Here is a 15,301-nt window from a genome sequence, read left to right on the forward strand (position 1 = left end):
AATGATTTGTGGGCAGGTTGGTGAAGATGGGACAGTTTAGGACTTTCCTCTCAAGGCAGTCACACTGGCGGGTCACTGGGAAGGTGGAAGGAACGGCAGCCCCACCTGGCATTGGAAGGTGATGGAGAGGAGGGAGGGAGGGAGCAGGAGAGAAAGGGAGAGACAGAGATGCAGGCTGAGGGGAGGAGAAGAGACAGACAAGGAGAAAGGAAAGACAGTAGCCAGGAAATAGAGCAAAAGTGGAAGCGAAAGAGACAGACCCCCAACCAGAGACAGTGAGACAAGCAGGGCCAAGAGAGACAGAGAGAGCGCAGAGGGCTAGGAAAAGACAAACTGAAACAGGGAGATAGGACTGGACCCAGAGCCAAGAAGTAGAAAGGGAGAGATAAATGAGGAGAAGGAGAGACCAGTAGGGGCCAGACGAGCCCCTGCAAAGGGAGGGGCCGAGGCCCTGCTGCGGACCCCCGCGGGCCCCCTGCGCCCTGGGCATCTCCAATCCAGAGGCCCAGCGCCAGCCAACAAACAAAAAGAATCCGGACTCTGGGGCCAGCAAGCTGTCAGGAATCCCTGGGCCTGGCCCACTTGCCTGCTGCATGGAACGTGCTGGAAGAGCCAGGCCCAGGAGGGAGGGTCCCCCTGCATCCCCTAGGGAGGGCCTGGGATGATCTGGGCTCTCCTCCCACCTCCTGCCTGCCCCACCACCGTCCTACTCGGGAGTGTTGGCATCTTCCCATTTATAGGCCTGGTGAGAGGACTTCTCTGAGTTCTAAGTGTGCCTGGGGCAGGATAAGGATGAGTGGGTCTTATGCCTCTTGTCCAGGGGCCATCCTGCAGAGAATGACACCAGCCGTTACTGGCCACCCCTCTGCCCAGCTGTGGCCTGGCTCTCGGGGTGAACTGCCAGGGACCAGCCTGATGTGTGTTTGCTGGGGCTGCAGGGGGGGATGACGCATTCCCCTAAGTGCCTATACAGGACGGTGGTGGCCAGCAGACCCTGCCTGCTCAGAGAGCCCGGGTGGCCAAAAGTCATCAGTACTTTCTTAGCTGTCCAGGAGAGGGAACTGGCCCTGCTGGGCTACTTCCTGGGCCCTCCTCTACATCCTTTCCTCTGAGGAACCCTGGCTCAGCATTCCAGGCTCTGGGAGGCTCCCTCACACCCCTGGCCCCTGGCCCTTGGCCCCATGCCCTGGCAGGGACATTGACCCACATGAGGAGCTCTCTGGTCAGTTCCAGGGGTGTCCAACCAGAGCTCTCTCTGCAGGGCTAGGATCCCCTCACCTTGAAGTTTTGGAGGGCAGACTGTTTCTCCTGCAGACCTGGCTCCTGAGGGCAGGGGGTGGCACCCCTCAGACCAGAGTCCTCTGGAACACAGCCATTTCCCTTCAGGCCACAGGCTCCTGGGTGTCTCCTGCAGACCATGTCTACTGAGAGACATACACACCACCCTCCTCCTCCCCTCACCTGTCCCTGCCCTGCTCTGCTTGGTGCAGGGCTGTTATGAGGCTGGCGGGTGCTGGGACTCAGCCAAGAAGACTTGAGCAAAGAAGCAGAGGCAGAACTGGCACCAGGCCACAAGGAGCCACTGAACTCAGGCCAGTGTGGCCGTGCAGAGTGGCAGAGACAGGAAAACAGGCCTGCGTGGACCCAGGCATGTCCCGTGTGTCCATGATGGTGTCCGTGGCTGGGTCAGCATCTGTGCAGCTGAGGACCCATGATTTGCTAGGGGGCCCATGTGGGTAAGACTCATCTGGGACTTACTCATTTATCTAACATATAGTTGGATAAATGTTTAGTGTGTGTCATGTGCCAGACATTGCTCTGGGTACAGGGGAGACAGCCACGAGCCAGACAGACCAGCTCCTGTTCACAGGCAGTTTCCATCTTGGTGTGAGGGCCCGCAGGCTAGGTGAGGACACGCTGGCTGATGACCGACGTATTGTGGAGTGTGTGTGTGTGCGCGCGCGCTCAGCAGAAGCCCCTGCTCTGCACTGGGGCAGGAGGCCAGGGGGATCAGGGCGAAGTGGTCAGGCAAAGCACTTTTGCCCAGGCAGGTAGGTGCCCACCAATCTCAGGAGGCTATGAGGGTCCTCAGGGTGCCACTCCACCTCCCCCTGTGTCTCCCACCCTCTCCCCCTTGTGAGTGTGGCCTCTGCCTTTAATACCACCGTTACGGCTCCATTCTTTTGAAGGAAGGCATGGCTGTCAGCAGGAGGCGCCACCAGAATGCAGGCACGGCCAGGAATGCCGATACTCAGCTCATGTGCCCACCATCTCCGAGGGGCCCTGTGGCCGTCACCTGGCCATGTGGATAAAAAGGGGAAAGGCTTGCCGCTGCAGCCCCAGGCCCAGGGATGTCTCCAACCCCTCCGCCTCCTTCTCTCTGATCTGCCACAAATCCAGGCCGACCAGAGGAGGAAGGAAGGAAGAAAGGACACAGTGTCCAGCTGGGGCCTGTTTCCTGCAACCCCAGAAGGCTCAGATTGTAAGTGACTTGCCAAGGAAAGGCAGAGCTGGCACTAAAACTCAGGACGCACCCATCCCAGAGCCCAAATGCAGTTCTCTGCCCGCCTGTCAGGAAGGGCCCCCGATGACCTGGTTACCAGACAGAAAGCCCAGTACAAAATCTGGGGGCTACAGGCCCAGAGAGGTGCCAGGATAGGGTAGGGGGGAGGGAGGGAGGAGAGGACAGCCTCCAACAACCATGTATAATTGGGGTGGTGGGGCAGGAATGGAAGCACCGGACTAAGAGTGGGCACCAGAGGAGCTGAGGGCAGCCAGAGCCATCCCTGTGATTCCAGTGAGCCCTAGGAGACTGGGCTCCAGGGCAGGTGCTGTGTGCAGCCCAGCTCTCTTCCAGGACTTCCTGACTTGGCAGGTGCTGTCCCCTCGCCCTCTGCTGGCTCCTGCATCCTCCCATGGACTCGGGCCGAGCCAAGCTAAATAAAGGGGCTGCCCCCACCCCCACTTCTGAGCCCTGGGCGGGGCTTAAGGACACTGAGGCTGGGCACTGCCTGGCCTAGCTGACAGCAATGGTCTCGGCAAAGGCTTTTCCAGATGTGCCTCATTCCTGACATGCCTGGGATACCCATGTTCCAGCCAGAGCTGGCTGTTCCCAGGACTGTCTGGGCCCCATCTCCCAGTGGGAGAGCCTTGGGCTTCATCCGGAGGAAGGTGGACGGAGCCTCGGGTGTTGGCTGAGGGTCCAGACCTTGGGTGTGGCTGAGGTTATCACTGGCCAGAAGCTTCTGCTAAGTGCAGGGTAGAGGGGCCAAGGCGGGATGGACCATCCCTCTGGGGCCAGCAGGGATTTCCCACCCACAGGCCTGGCTGGGGGAAACAATGACTTCATTCCCTCCAGGAGGGCCACCAGGAAGATGGAGCTTGGGGTAGGAGGGGACTCAGACAGCAGACTGGTCCGGACCATCTAGTCACCATCAGCTCGCCCACAGCTTGGATGAATTTTCCAGAATCATTCAGGCTTTCCTGAATTGGGGCAGAGAACCCTGATGGAGGGTGGGAAAAAAGGACCCAGTTCCCGTGGGTACTAGAAAGGAGGTGGTGAAAAATCAGAAAATGCTCCTCCCAGTAAATCCGTCCCAACTGACCAGTGGCTCCTGGCTCTGCTTAAAGATCCTGCACAGGGCATCCGCTGCCATCCCACTCCTGACTGACCTGCCGGCCCTGGCTCTCAGGTCACCCTGAGAGGTGGTGCAGACACAGGCCTGCACCCACAGGAGGCCACTGGCCATGGACCAGTCTACAGTGGTCCTTTGCATGAGGCAAGGCCAGCCCTCTCCAAGCCTGGGGGAGCAGAGGAGGGGCCCAGGCCCAGAGCACACAGACCCAGAAAAGAGACAGGATGGCCCCAGGGTCTCTCAAGTTCCTCTGCCCGGAGCTCTCCACTGGCCATCCTTTTGAGGCCCTCACCACCCCTTCCTGCTCTAGACAGAGGCTCTGGCTCCATGCCCCAGGCTGGCAGTGCCTGGTTGCTGGCACCCACACTCTCCTTTCTGCCATGGTGCCGTTGCCCTCCTCCCCAGCTGCAGCAGCCCCTCCTGATCCCTCCTCCACAACAGAACCCTCGGTGAAGGTCAAGGCCGTGCTCACCCCAGGCCCACAGTCCCCAAAGCAGGGCCTAGGCCTCTGTGTTCCTGCCCACCGTGCCCTGCCGCAGAGCTGAGCAGAGGGCTGGCCATGGAGGGGGTTATCCTGGTGGCATCTGCTGACTGTCTCAATCCCCCGAGAGAAGAGATAGGCACCCACCTCTCAAAGCCAGTGAATTCCTCCCTGTCTGACAGATAATTCCTGAACATTTAGGTGTCACACGATCTCTCTTAAATCAAAAGCGGATTTAGCGGGCCACCAGTGATTCACCAGAGCTGGAACAATTTAGTAATTTTCTAGGCTACTGCCTCCCATGCACTTCTCCTCTCCCTGCCCCCAGCCCCTCCTCACCCCGCCGCTGCCTGCCCTGAGCACCGGCCAGGTTTACTGTCCTAGGGGTGCAGGGATAATATTGTACCCATTTCTTTATGGAAAGCATAGTTTTCTGATGTTTTACCGTCAACTCTCCAGCAATGGTCCCTGCTTGATGCCGTAGAGGATGAGCCACAGAGACAGGACGGGAAAAAGTTGCCATCAGCCAGGCTGGGGTCTGTGAGGGCTTGAGGTGCCACATTCAGGGACGGGGCAGAGATTTGAGAGTCGGACTGAACTCTCAGAATGAGGGTGTCCTGAGGAGACTGGGCCTACTTCCACCCCAATTCTGTGGGAAGGAAGTCCAGGAAGGAGTGAAGTCACATTTTCCCCAGCCCTGCCCTGAGGGTGAGGAATCCCTACTGGCCCGAAAGGGCAGGCATTCCTCACTTGCAGAAAAAGCTGGGGGTGGCATCTGTACCAGGCTGCCAGCCCACACCCTTAGGGAGGGCAGGGCAGGACAGGGGCTCTGCCTGGAATGGCCTCGGCGCTGTGGGGCCCTGGAAAGAAGCGTCATGTATCTAAGTGGCTTTGGAGCACATCCTCACGCCGAGCTCTGCCTCTCTCCTGGGCCCCAGCAGCCTCTATTCTGCTCTACCCGCCCTGGGATCCCTCAGAAGTCTCCCACATCGGCCTGTTAGGTTATAAAGCACCAGGATTGGGAGAAGGGGTCAGATAGCACCGGATCTCACGCCCTCCTCTGGTGCATGGGAAACTGAGGCTCGGGGAGTTTTCTGGTGGGGCAGGGTGGAGCCAGGCTGGAACCCCTGGTCTCCAGTTTGCCTGGCCTGCTCTGCCTGCCACACCCAGCCTCTTCCTCCTTCCTTCTCTGCTTAACAAGAGGCCACCTCCTCCTCAGGCTGCAGCAAGGACTCAGAAAAGTGCCCTCCCTGACCGGGAACCAAGAGGCCTGGGCAGCCAAAAGGAATCCACAGGAGACCCTGCCTTTTACTCTCCCAGTCCCCCAGGACCTGACGTTTTTGCATCTCCAATCAAGGCCTGAGCCAAGATAGAGGCCTGTCAACCCCCCATTGACACTGCAGTCCCTGAAGAGTCAGCAGCCACTGCCTCATGGCTCTGGGCCATCGCTGGCCTTTTGAGTTTCTCATGCTCCCCTTCCCCACCCCCTCCCACCCTGCACCTCCAGCCAGGTGTCCCCACAGGGAGTCTCTGGGCGCTGGACTCTCGGTTCACTTCTTCCTCTCCTGGAGGCTCCCATGACAAATGTCCCCCTGGAATGAGTCCCACTCTGTCATTGGTGGCTGCCGCCTCTGCCACCTCTCACTGCATCTTCGTTGGCTCTGTCTCCTCCTGAGAGCGCTGTGGCCACTGACACTGCTCCCACTGCCTCCTGGCCCAGTCTGATTTTCTGGGAGCCCTTGCCTCCTCCGGATTCAAGCCAGCTGCTTCAAAGGCCAAAGCTTCCCTGGCTTCTTCGGCATTCCCAGCATGCAAAGCCCAGTGAGTTTCAGCTGAAGAAACAGATGCCCTGCCTGGAACAGTCTCGTTTCCCTCCTGGGCCCAATGGTGGAATGGCCTAGATGCAAGTGGCCCCAGAGCTTTGGTGAAATTCCTTCTTTACTGCACTCAGGGTTGTTCAAACAGGCCTCACCACCAGGATTCATACATTCATCTTGATGCCAATGCAATTATAAAATTAAATTTTTAATGTCTTAATGTCTGGAGGAAAGGGGCCATGAAGGCCAAAGAACCCTGACACACAAAAGTCAATGTGGCCCGCTGCCACCACCACCACCAGCCAGCAGTGCATAGGGCGGGACTGGAGATGGGCACACTCCAGCTGTGCTCAGACGGACCGTGCAACAAGCTCCAGGTGGTAGGTGGGTCCCTAATCCTCTCCTCCCTCAGGATGGGTCCCCAGTCCCTGCCACAGGCCCTGCCAAGTCACAACCAGGCAATGGACCTGGTAATAGGCCTGGTTATCCCTTCCTCCACCTCTGACAGTGCATGGGCTTCATGTACACACAAACTCATACTTGCACACACACGTGCACATGCATGGACAACACACATCTGCACACACATGCACCACCACGTTTCATACCTGTACATGTGTGCACACACATACAAACATGTGTGCCTGAACATACACATGTGAGGACACGCATGTGCATACCTGCACACACGGAGTAATACACATTGTGGTCAATATCACCCTGCCACCTCTGAAGCCTTGTGCCATGTACACTGTGGCCTCCACTACCTGCAGCCCTGAGCCTGTCTCTCTGGCCCCTCTGAGTGCTCACAGCAGTTGCCACCTGGCTGCCCCTCATCCAGGGACCTCCGTCACCTTCTGTCCTCCCCGAGAGCTGAGTTTAAATGGCAGAAGAGAAGCTATGGGTGTTCCTGTGACTGCATTGCTTCCTGGGCCCCCTCTTGGGGACACTCTACTTTGCTATGTGTGTCCTGGTCTCTATCTCCAGACAGTACCCCGAAGCCTGAGTAAGGCAGGGGCCGGGCCTGACCCAGTTCTCTACGCACAGCCAGGTGGGGAGCAGGCTCCGTGTGCAGGCAGCTTGGGAAGGTGTTCAAAGCTGAGCAGGACCTGCCATCTGCCAGTCCACCAGGCACTGTTAGGAAGGTATGCTAGGCCACCAAGAGGAGGGATGGGGCAGGGCCGCCTGTGGGACAGTGCCCCTTCGGTCTTTCTCCCCTAGGATGTCGTGGGCAGGGGCTAGGTGGGTGAGGCCTAGAAGGGTGGAAGGAAGGGTGGGCAGGGCCTACCATTGCCCCTGTCCACCCAGAGACCCCCCTCCCTCTGACGTCCATCTGGCAAATCTATTCATGTGAAGCCAACATTCCTGGAGCCCACAGGGCCAGCAAGATCATCTCACATGGGCAGATCACTGTCTCACCTAATGAGAAAATGATGACATGGTCCCCTGCCCTGGGCCCGTCTCAGCCAGCTCCAGCTCCCCAGCCTCGCCCCAGCACATACACCTCCTGCTTTGTGTTGTTGCTCTACAGGTATGCAGGTCCTGGGAAGCCACCTCACAGGCCCCCATGCCACGACCTCCAGGCCCTCCTGTCACCAGAGCATTGGAACATCACAGCAGCAGAATCTTTGCAACCCCATTGCACCAAAGTAAACTGAGGCCATGGGCTCAGGTAACTTCCCCAATGTCGTACACAGTGAACTAGTCTCCACCTACTCCTCCCCAGCCCCACAAACAGTAAAGTGGCCCCCGGCAGGGCATGCAGCAGAGCACAGGACTTGCCTCATGACTGAGGCAGGACCCATGTCCCTACTTCCTCCCTGAACACCCCACTCCAGGCTGGCATCAAGGGGGCCCTTGAAGAGCCAGAGCCAGATGGGGTTAGAGCCGCAGAGCCTGGAACTCAGGAAGCCTGGGTCTCCATGCCAGGCCCAGGCCCATGAAGAAGGCTAAATACAGCACTAGCAGCAGCCTGGGTGCAGGGAACGAGGGTCCCTCCCCAAGCCCTTGGTGTTCGAGAACCAGAGGCTTTGGAAGTGGCCATTTTTTAGGGCCAGCCAAGACGGAGGGGCCTGCCAGGCCTGCATCACAGGTCTGCCTTCGTCTCCTGCCCATCCCTACCCACTGAGCCTGAGGATGGGTGGACAGAGGAGGCCCAGGCCCCGGGTTTGAAGGCTGGAAGGGGGCCCAGACTCACAAACACCTAGAGTGGTGGGGAGGAGCTGATCAGGAGGGCAGAAGTCACAAAGCCTTCCAGGAGGAGGCAGAGCTTGGACTCACCTCGCAAAGGTGGCCTGAGAGTACACATGATCAGACTCCGGAATCCCCTGGATGAATCCCTGCCAGAGGGCCACTAACCTCCATGTGGGTGCTCCCCTGGTGGGGCCCTGGTTATTTTCCTGGGAAGCCGGTCCCACGTGGGCCAGCTCTGAAGGCTGCTCCTTACATGTGGCTTCCGGGAACTCAGCCCCCTGTCCCAGTGCTGCCCTACAGGCTGCAGATCCAACATTTCCTGCACCCTCCACCTAGTGACAGCTCTTGGAGCAGAAGCAGGACTAAGGACCCACTCCCTGGGGCTGCAGCTCCTCAGGTCGACCACTCCCAGGTCTCTCGGGCCCTCCTTGTTCCTGCCTCATCCTGGCGACAGTACCTGGGCCTGGCGTGACCACACTATGATGCCCCACTCGCCAGGAGTGACCAGGAGCAGAACCGTGAGGGCGCAGTGCCATAGGAGGGTCAACTTAGTCTGTGAGGGATCAGCCAGTTCCTGGAGGGTCCCTATCCTGGGGCACAAGCTCACTATCTTTCTCATCTCTACAGACCACAACACAGAGGGTCCCCTCCCACAGCCTTCAGTCACTGACCCTGCCGGAGCAGAATGAGGGGCAAAATCAGAGCAAGGGCTGGTTTGGAAGGGATGGGGCTTGAAGGGGTGGGGCTTGAATGGGGTGGGGTTGGGCTTGACAGGGCTTCGTGGGAGGCCCCTGGTAGGGAAATTGGGATAGAAAAGGGGAAGAAGCATCACAGGTCTTATTTCATGCAACTTTGATTTAAAAAGTTTTTGGGGGGCCGGGCGCGGTGCCTCACGCCTGTAATCCCAGCACTTTGGGAGGCCAAGGCGGGCGGATCACGAGGTCAGGCGATCGAGACCATCCTGGCTAACACGGTGAAACCCCATCTCTACTAAAAATACAAAAAAATTAGCCGGGCGTGGTGGCGGGCGCCTGTAGTCCCAGCTACTCGGGAGGCTGAGGCAGGAGAATGGCGTGAACCCGGGAGGCGGAGCTTGCAGTGAGCCAAGATTGCGCCACTGCACTCCAGCCTGGGCAAAAGAGCGAGACTCCCTCTCAAAAAAAAAAAAAAAAAAGTGTTTGGGGATTCCATCAGTGCTTCTCAGACTATAATGTGAGCATAAACACCTGGGGGTATTGTTAAAATGCAGACTCTGATTCAGTAGGGCCGTGTGGGGCCTGAGATTATGTATTTCTAACAAACGCCCAGGCAATGCCAATGCTGCTGGTCCCAGAACCACACTTTGAACACTAAGGGACTGAATTACAAGAAAAACTCCTAACAACAATCTAGTGAAAATAAAACCAAAGAGAGGAAGGAAGCTGCTCGTGGCACCGGAGACAGATTGCCATTGAGCATCACTTTCCATCTGTGCTTCCTGGAAGTCATGGCAAGAAAGAAAGAAGTATTTACCAACTCTTACTCTCTGATAACAGAGACCGCTGCCTGTCATCAATAGGAAGTCTTTTCCCCAATTCTGGCCATCCAGGGAATTGATCCAGCAGAGATTTGAAAAGCCAGCGGTAGCAGGGCTTTCGATGGAAAGGACTCAGAGCGGGCACCTCAGTAGGGCGAATCCCTGATGCGGAGCCATCATGGTTCTGATAACACAGTGCCCGGTGCCCCACCTGAGCTAGTGCCAGGGTCAATGCCCATAGGAACCATCCTTCCACCACTTCCTGGCTCAGGCACTAGTGGACTCAAATGGCCCTGCCAATGGAGGAAGCCTGGAGCTGTGATGCTCTACCATGCAGCCCTGGTGTGTAGGGGTGGGCAGCTGGGACCAGGCCTGAGCCACAGGAAGGGGTGAGGTGGATCTCTGGGCAGCGGAAGAGCCCCACCTCTTTCCAGTAATCGGGAAAGGCTTCCTGGAGTAGGGAACATGGCAGACAGATTTGTTTGTATAAAGGAAGGGAGGTGGTTTGGGGAGAGGAGGGTCCAAGCAGAAAGAGGGCTAGGAGGGGTGGGCTTCTAGCCACAGCAGGAGCAGGGGAGGTTCCCTCATTGCCCCTCTCCCCACAGTTGGCTCTGACTATCAGGGAGGAGCTGGTGGAGCGGGGATGGCATGCTGCCGCCAGGATGTGGCCACGTGAGCCTGTCTTCTCTGCATAGCCTGAACTGGAGCCACGGAGATGCTCTGCTTCCCACTCCTGGGTTGGTGCAGATGAGGAGGACAGGCTCTGCCTCGGGAGCACCGGGCTGGGATGCAGAGGTAAAGATGTAGGGGCTCTGCCCTCAGGGAGTCCTACACCACCCAAGTCCGTCCAAGTGGGAGCCAGGGCTGAATGAGAAGCTCAGACAATGAGGGCTTCTGAAGACAACTGTGAGCATAGCCACGAGCAGGGGAGACCTGGCAACCTCGTGCCATGAGGCCCTGGGGAAGTCACTGCCCTGGCCTGGGTTGTTCATGCCTAAAATAGGTTTATTCTTATGACAGACAACCCCAAGAGGCCTTGGGCATCCTCGTGGCCTCAGGCAGGTGTCAGGGTGAGCACTGCTGAGTCCCACTGGTCTTGGGTTCTCAGCCTTCCCCACTCTCACTTCTCAGGGACACGTGCCTCTCTTCCCAGCCTCCTTTGTGGAGACAGCAACGTGCAGGACCCAAACAACTTTCCAGAAAAGGAAATGGAAAATCCTTAGACAAATAAACCCAAGGTGTGTCTGCCTTAGCTGGGAAGAAGGAAAAAGTGCTTGGCATTTTCTGTGGTGGCTTAGGGGCAATAGGAAGTGGGTTTTGCAGAAGGCGCTGGGGCCGCGTCACGTCCCCGGGCTGGCTGCCTTCTAGGTGGGCCAGACAGGGGCACTGACCCATTTCTCCCTCCGGACTACTTGTCAGGGGTGAGGGGAGGGGTCTGAATTGAAGGAAAGGCTGGGCTCTCACACAATAGCACACGGGTATAGAAACCAAGACACTCACAGATTTTTCCAGAGTCCCCAAAGTAAGTCTCAGGAAATAAAGGAAGATAGGACAGGAGGGGCTCCAGGAAGCCCCACCCTCTCCTCTGCCCTGCTTGGGGGCCTTCCAGAATCCCAGCAAATCCCCTGGGAGGCGAGGAACGAGCAGGGAGAGCTTGGGCACCTGCCATCTGTTAGCCTCAGGCCCTGAGCAAGCACCCGGCTTGTTGAGCCTCAGTTTCTTTATCTGTCACCAGGGAGGTGTGAGTGCCAGGCTCGTTAGGGGCTGCACACAGTGTCTGCCCCTGTTGCCCTCCATCTCAGTCTCAGAAGTGGTCACTGCTGGGAATGCTGGCCCAGCCGCTGTGCAGTGCCTCCTCATCAATCACCTTCTTTCACAAGCAGGGAACCAAAGCCCAGAGTGGGGAGGAACAGCCTTAAGGGGGCAAGCAGAGAAGAAGCCATTTATCAAGCTGACCCAGGAGCAGCTGTGGGGCCTGGAGAGCCAGAGAAAGGAGAAGAGGACCTTGCCTTTCAGGGCTGGGTTTGGAAAGGTACAGGGAGGGACTGACTTCCAGGGGTCAGTACACAGAGACAATGCCCAGAAGGCCTCACTGCATCACAGCATCTCATACGGTCACCCTTCCCGAATCTCACTGAGGTGAACTTGCCCCAACCCCTGCACCCTCCTATCAGCTCATGGCAAAAGAACCAACACTTACTGGGCACCTACTAAGCGCCAGGCACTCTTCTAGGCACCTTACACTTAATCCTCACACCAATCTTATAAAGTTTATGCTGTTATTATTCCCATTTTACAGACAGGGAACTGAGGCTCAGAAAGGTCACTGTGTGTGTGTGTGTTTTGTAACTTAGCTAAGGTGACACAACTGAGAGGTTGGAGCTAAGATCTAAACTCAGGTGGTCCAAATTCCAGTACAAGCTTGTAACCACTCCATCATCCAACCCAAGCCCCTTTTCTCACAGCCCACACCCCATGGTAGATTCAGCAAGGATCCCCAAAACCAAGAGAGAGAGACTGGCAGACAGACTCGGGCCCCTGATCCACAGGTCCAGGACAAGGGCCCACAACAACAGCAGACACAGGAAGAGCTATGGGTCTCTATTCTGGGGCTGGGAACTCGCTTTCCTGCCTAATAAGAGATTTCTGGTTCCTAGGAGATAAACAGTCTCCATAATGCCAACTGGGACCACCAAGAGCTGGGGAAACTAAGTCTCTCCATGGGCAGGGGCCCTCCTCAAGGCCCCCTAGGGACTGAAAATCATCCTGCCAGCCAGGCTGTCTTCCACAATTGACTTGGAGGTGGGAGCCAGCCAGTCCAGCCCAGCTGGCCCAAGGTCACCAACGGCATGGAAAACAATAGGCAGTGGGTCCAGCCATGGCCAGAGTCAGAACAAAGCCCTGGGCACTTCCTCGAATTGAGGCCCCCTCCTTCATGGCGTGCCAAGGCAGGGGGGCAGAGGAAGCCTTCCTTCATCATGTGGCAGGGATGTTTTGCAAAGATGCTCTCGGGAGAGCTGCAGCCACCAGTGCTGACAGAGGAGTAGGCAGAGGGAAACGCTGCTGGAGGCGAGATCTGCCTGCCAGGAAGCAGGCAAGAGAGCAGGGACTTGGGTACAGGTTCATGGACCCACCACCTTGCTCCTTTGGTTGAAGCTCTAAAAGGCAGGATGTCTCTGGGAGGCCAGCACAGGAGGATCGCTTGAGCTCAGGAGCTCAAGAACAGTCTGGGCAACAGAGAAAGACCTTGTCTCTACTTAAATAAATTTAAAAATTAGCGAGGCATGGTGGCGCACACCTGTGGTCCCAGCTACTTGGGAAGCTGATTTAGGAGGATTGCTTGAGCCCAGGAGCTCAAGGCTGCAGTGAGCTGTGATTGTGCCACTGTACCTCCAGCCTGGATGACCCTGTCTCAAAAAAAAAGAAAAAAACAAAGCAGGCTCTCTCACACCCGATCCTCCTCTCCATGGCCCCGGCTAAGAAGTTAGCATCTTCCTTCTGATCTGTCCTCCACATTTGTTGCCACATCAGTCTTCCGAAACAGCTTGGACCCATCACTGCCCTGCTCTGAAACCCTCCATGGCTCCCTAGTACTCACAGCTCAAGCTCCTTAACCTGACATTCAAAGCCCTTCAGGATCCAGCCGTGACATCCTTAACTTTCCCACCACCTCCAGAGTCCCCAGGCCCCTTGCCCCTGACAACTCAGACCCTCTGCTTATCCTACCTGGAATGCTCTCTGCCCCTCCCCCAACCCACTTTACTTCAGGGTCCAGTTTCAATTCTCCCCCTTCAAGAAGCTTTCGACTGCTCCAGCCCACCAAGAGGATTCCCCTCATCTGAGCTCCATCCCCCAAATACAATCCAAGAAGGATCTGAGCCTGGAGTTTGAAGGGCAGGGTGGTGGGAGATCAATCAGTAACAGAACAATCCTCCCTCAGACTGCAGTTCCTGTGTACGGCAGTTCTTGATTACGAAACTGTCCTGATATAATTATTAATAGCACTCTTCAGGGTCAGTCCTTGTGCTGGGGAGGGGAAGGGCAAGCCCAGGGATGGTGCCAACCCTGGGCTCCCCACAGAGCAGTCACAGGGAGGTGGAACCGCGAGTGCTGTACTTATCGCAGAGGGAGGTGGGACTTTGCTGAACCTCAGACAGCCCTTAAGCAGAAAATGCCAGATAAAAACCCAGGATCGCCCTTATCAAGGGCCACAGGAAAGGCGCCAGGTTTAATCTCAAAGCCGCACCTGGAACCAACGGTTTGAAGCCTCAGGCAGCACCTTCCCACCCTGACACCCAGCTGCCGAGCCTTTCTGCCTGGAGTGGGTGTGAGCAGGGGAGGGGCCTCAAAGTGGGCAGAAGGAGCTTTGGGCTTGTCCTCCCACGGGGGAGGGAGGGAGGGAGGAAGGAGCCCCGGGCCCAGGGGTAAGGAAACAGCACTAGAGGTGTACAGGGGTGTGTGTGCATGTGTTCGTGTGTTTGCTTGTGTATATGGGACAACAGAGGAACCTGTGGCCAGGTGATCGACACTTTCTAACTATTAAGACCTAGGCTTGTGAAAGAGGAGGTGATTGAGTCCTGTGGGCACTCAGAGGGGAGGACTTAAACTTTCAGCTAGATAATCCAGGAGGGCTTCTTAGAGGAAGGGCCTTGGAGCTGGCCTTGTGGGATGGGTAGGATTTGACCGATGGACATGGGGAGCCAGAGGGCAAGGACCCAGGTGAATCAAAGAACACCAGGGAAGGCTGCAGGCAGCCAGGGGCAGCTGGGGAAGAGGCTGCTGAGGTCTGTGGTGGGTGAAGTGTGGGGCTGGAGGGGAAAGCAGAAGGGGAGGCAAAAAGGGAGGCAGGTTGGAATCACCCCCACCCCCCATCAGATTTATTCCGTCCAGCCCCAAGACCATCTGGTGGTCTGGTCTCCAAGAGACCCCTGTGGAAAAGAAATGCCCAGGAGGGCTCTTAACGATTCCTGTCTGGGCCTCGGTTTCCCCATCTGTATGAAGAAGGCCTTCACTGACTTCTTGGAGGAACAGGACACAGGATGGATGGATATTTTGCGGGAAAGTGAGCAGGAGAAAGGAAGGAAGCGCTGCAGTCTGGAAGATGGTGTGAAAAGGAAGGGCAGGAAAGGCCACCCACGGGCATTGGTAGCCACTGGCCCTTGACCAGCAGGGTCCTGATCCCTCTCTGTGAATAATAGGTCTGCATAACAGGTCTGCCAGGAGCACACGCGCAGGCATTACAGCAGCGTTCTGCCTGGCCCCTCCCCCACCCACCTATCAGCCCACCCCCTCATCCTGGAGTTTGCATTAAGCAATCTCTATTATCGCAAATGCCTGGCATTTTTGCCTGGTAATTAAAGCTCCTACAGCCCCATGAGGATTAGTGCATGATTAGGGAGTAGGGCGGACTGTGGTGGGTGGAGAAATACCTGCAAATAGACTTGGCAGCCTGACTGCCTCCTGCAAATTTTAGGATCCCCTAAGAGCTCAGTGGCCATGTAAGGATGGTCCACTAGGCCTCCAGTAGCAAAGGCCACCAGCCATCTTTCACTTCCATCCCCTCAATGTGCTCTCAGCCTCTGCCCCACACCCCACCCTCCTGCCAGGGAGAGAGAGGTCTGAAGCAGCACACTGAGAAGTTCTCCTCTCCCAGGAAAAT

Source organism: Macaca fascicularis, chromosome 3, assembly GCF_037993035.2.
Source record: "Macaca fascicularis isolate 582-1 chromosome 3, T2T-MFA8v1.1".
NCBI lineage: Eukaryota > Metazoa > Chordata > Mammalia > Primates > Cercopithecidae > Macaca > Macaca fascicularis.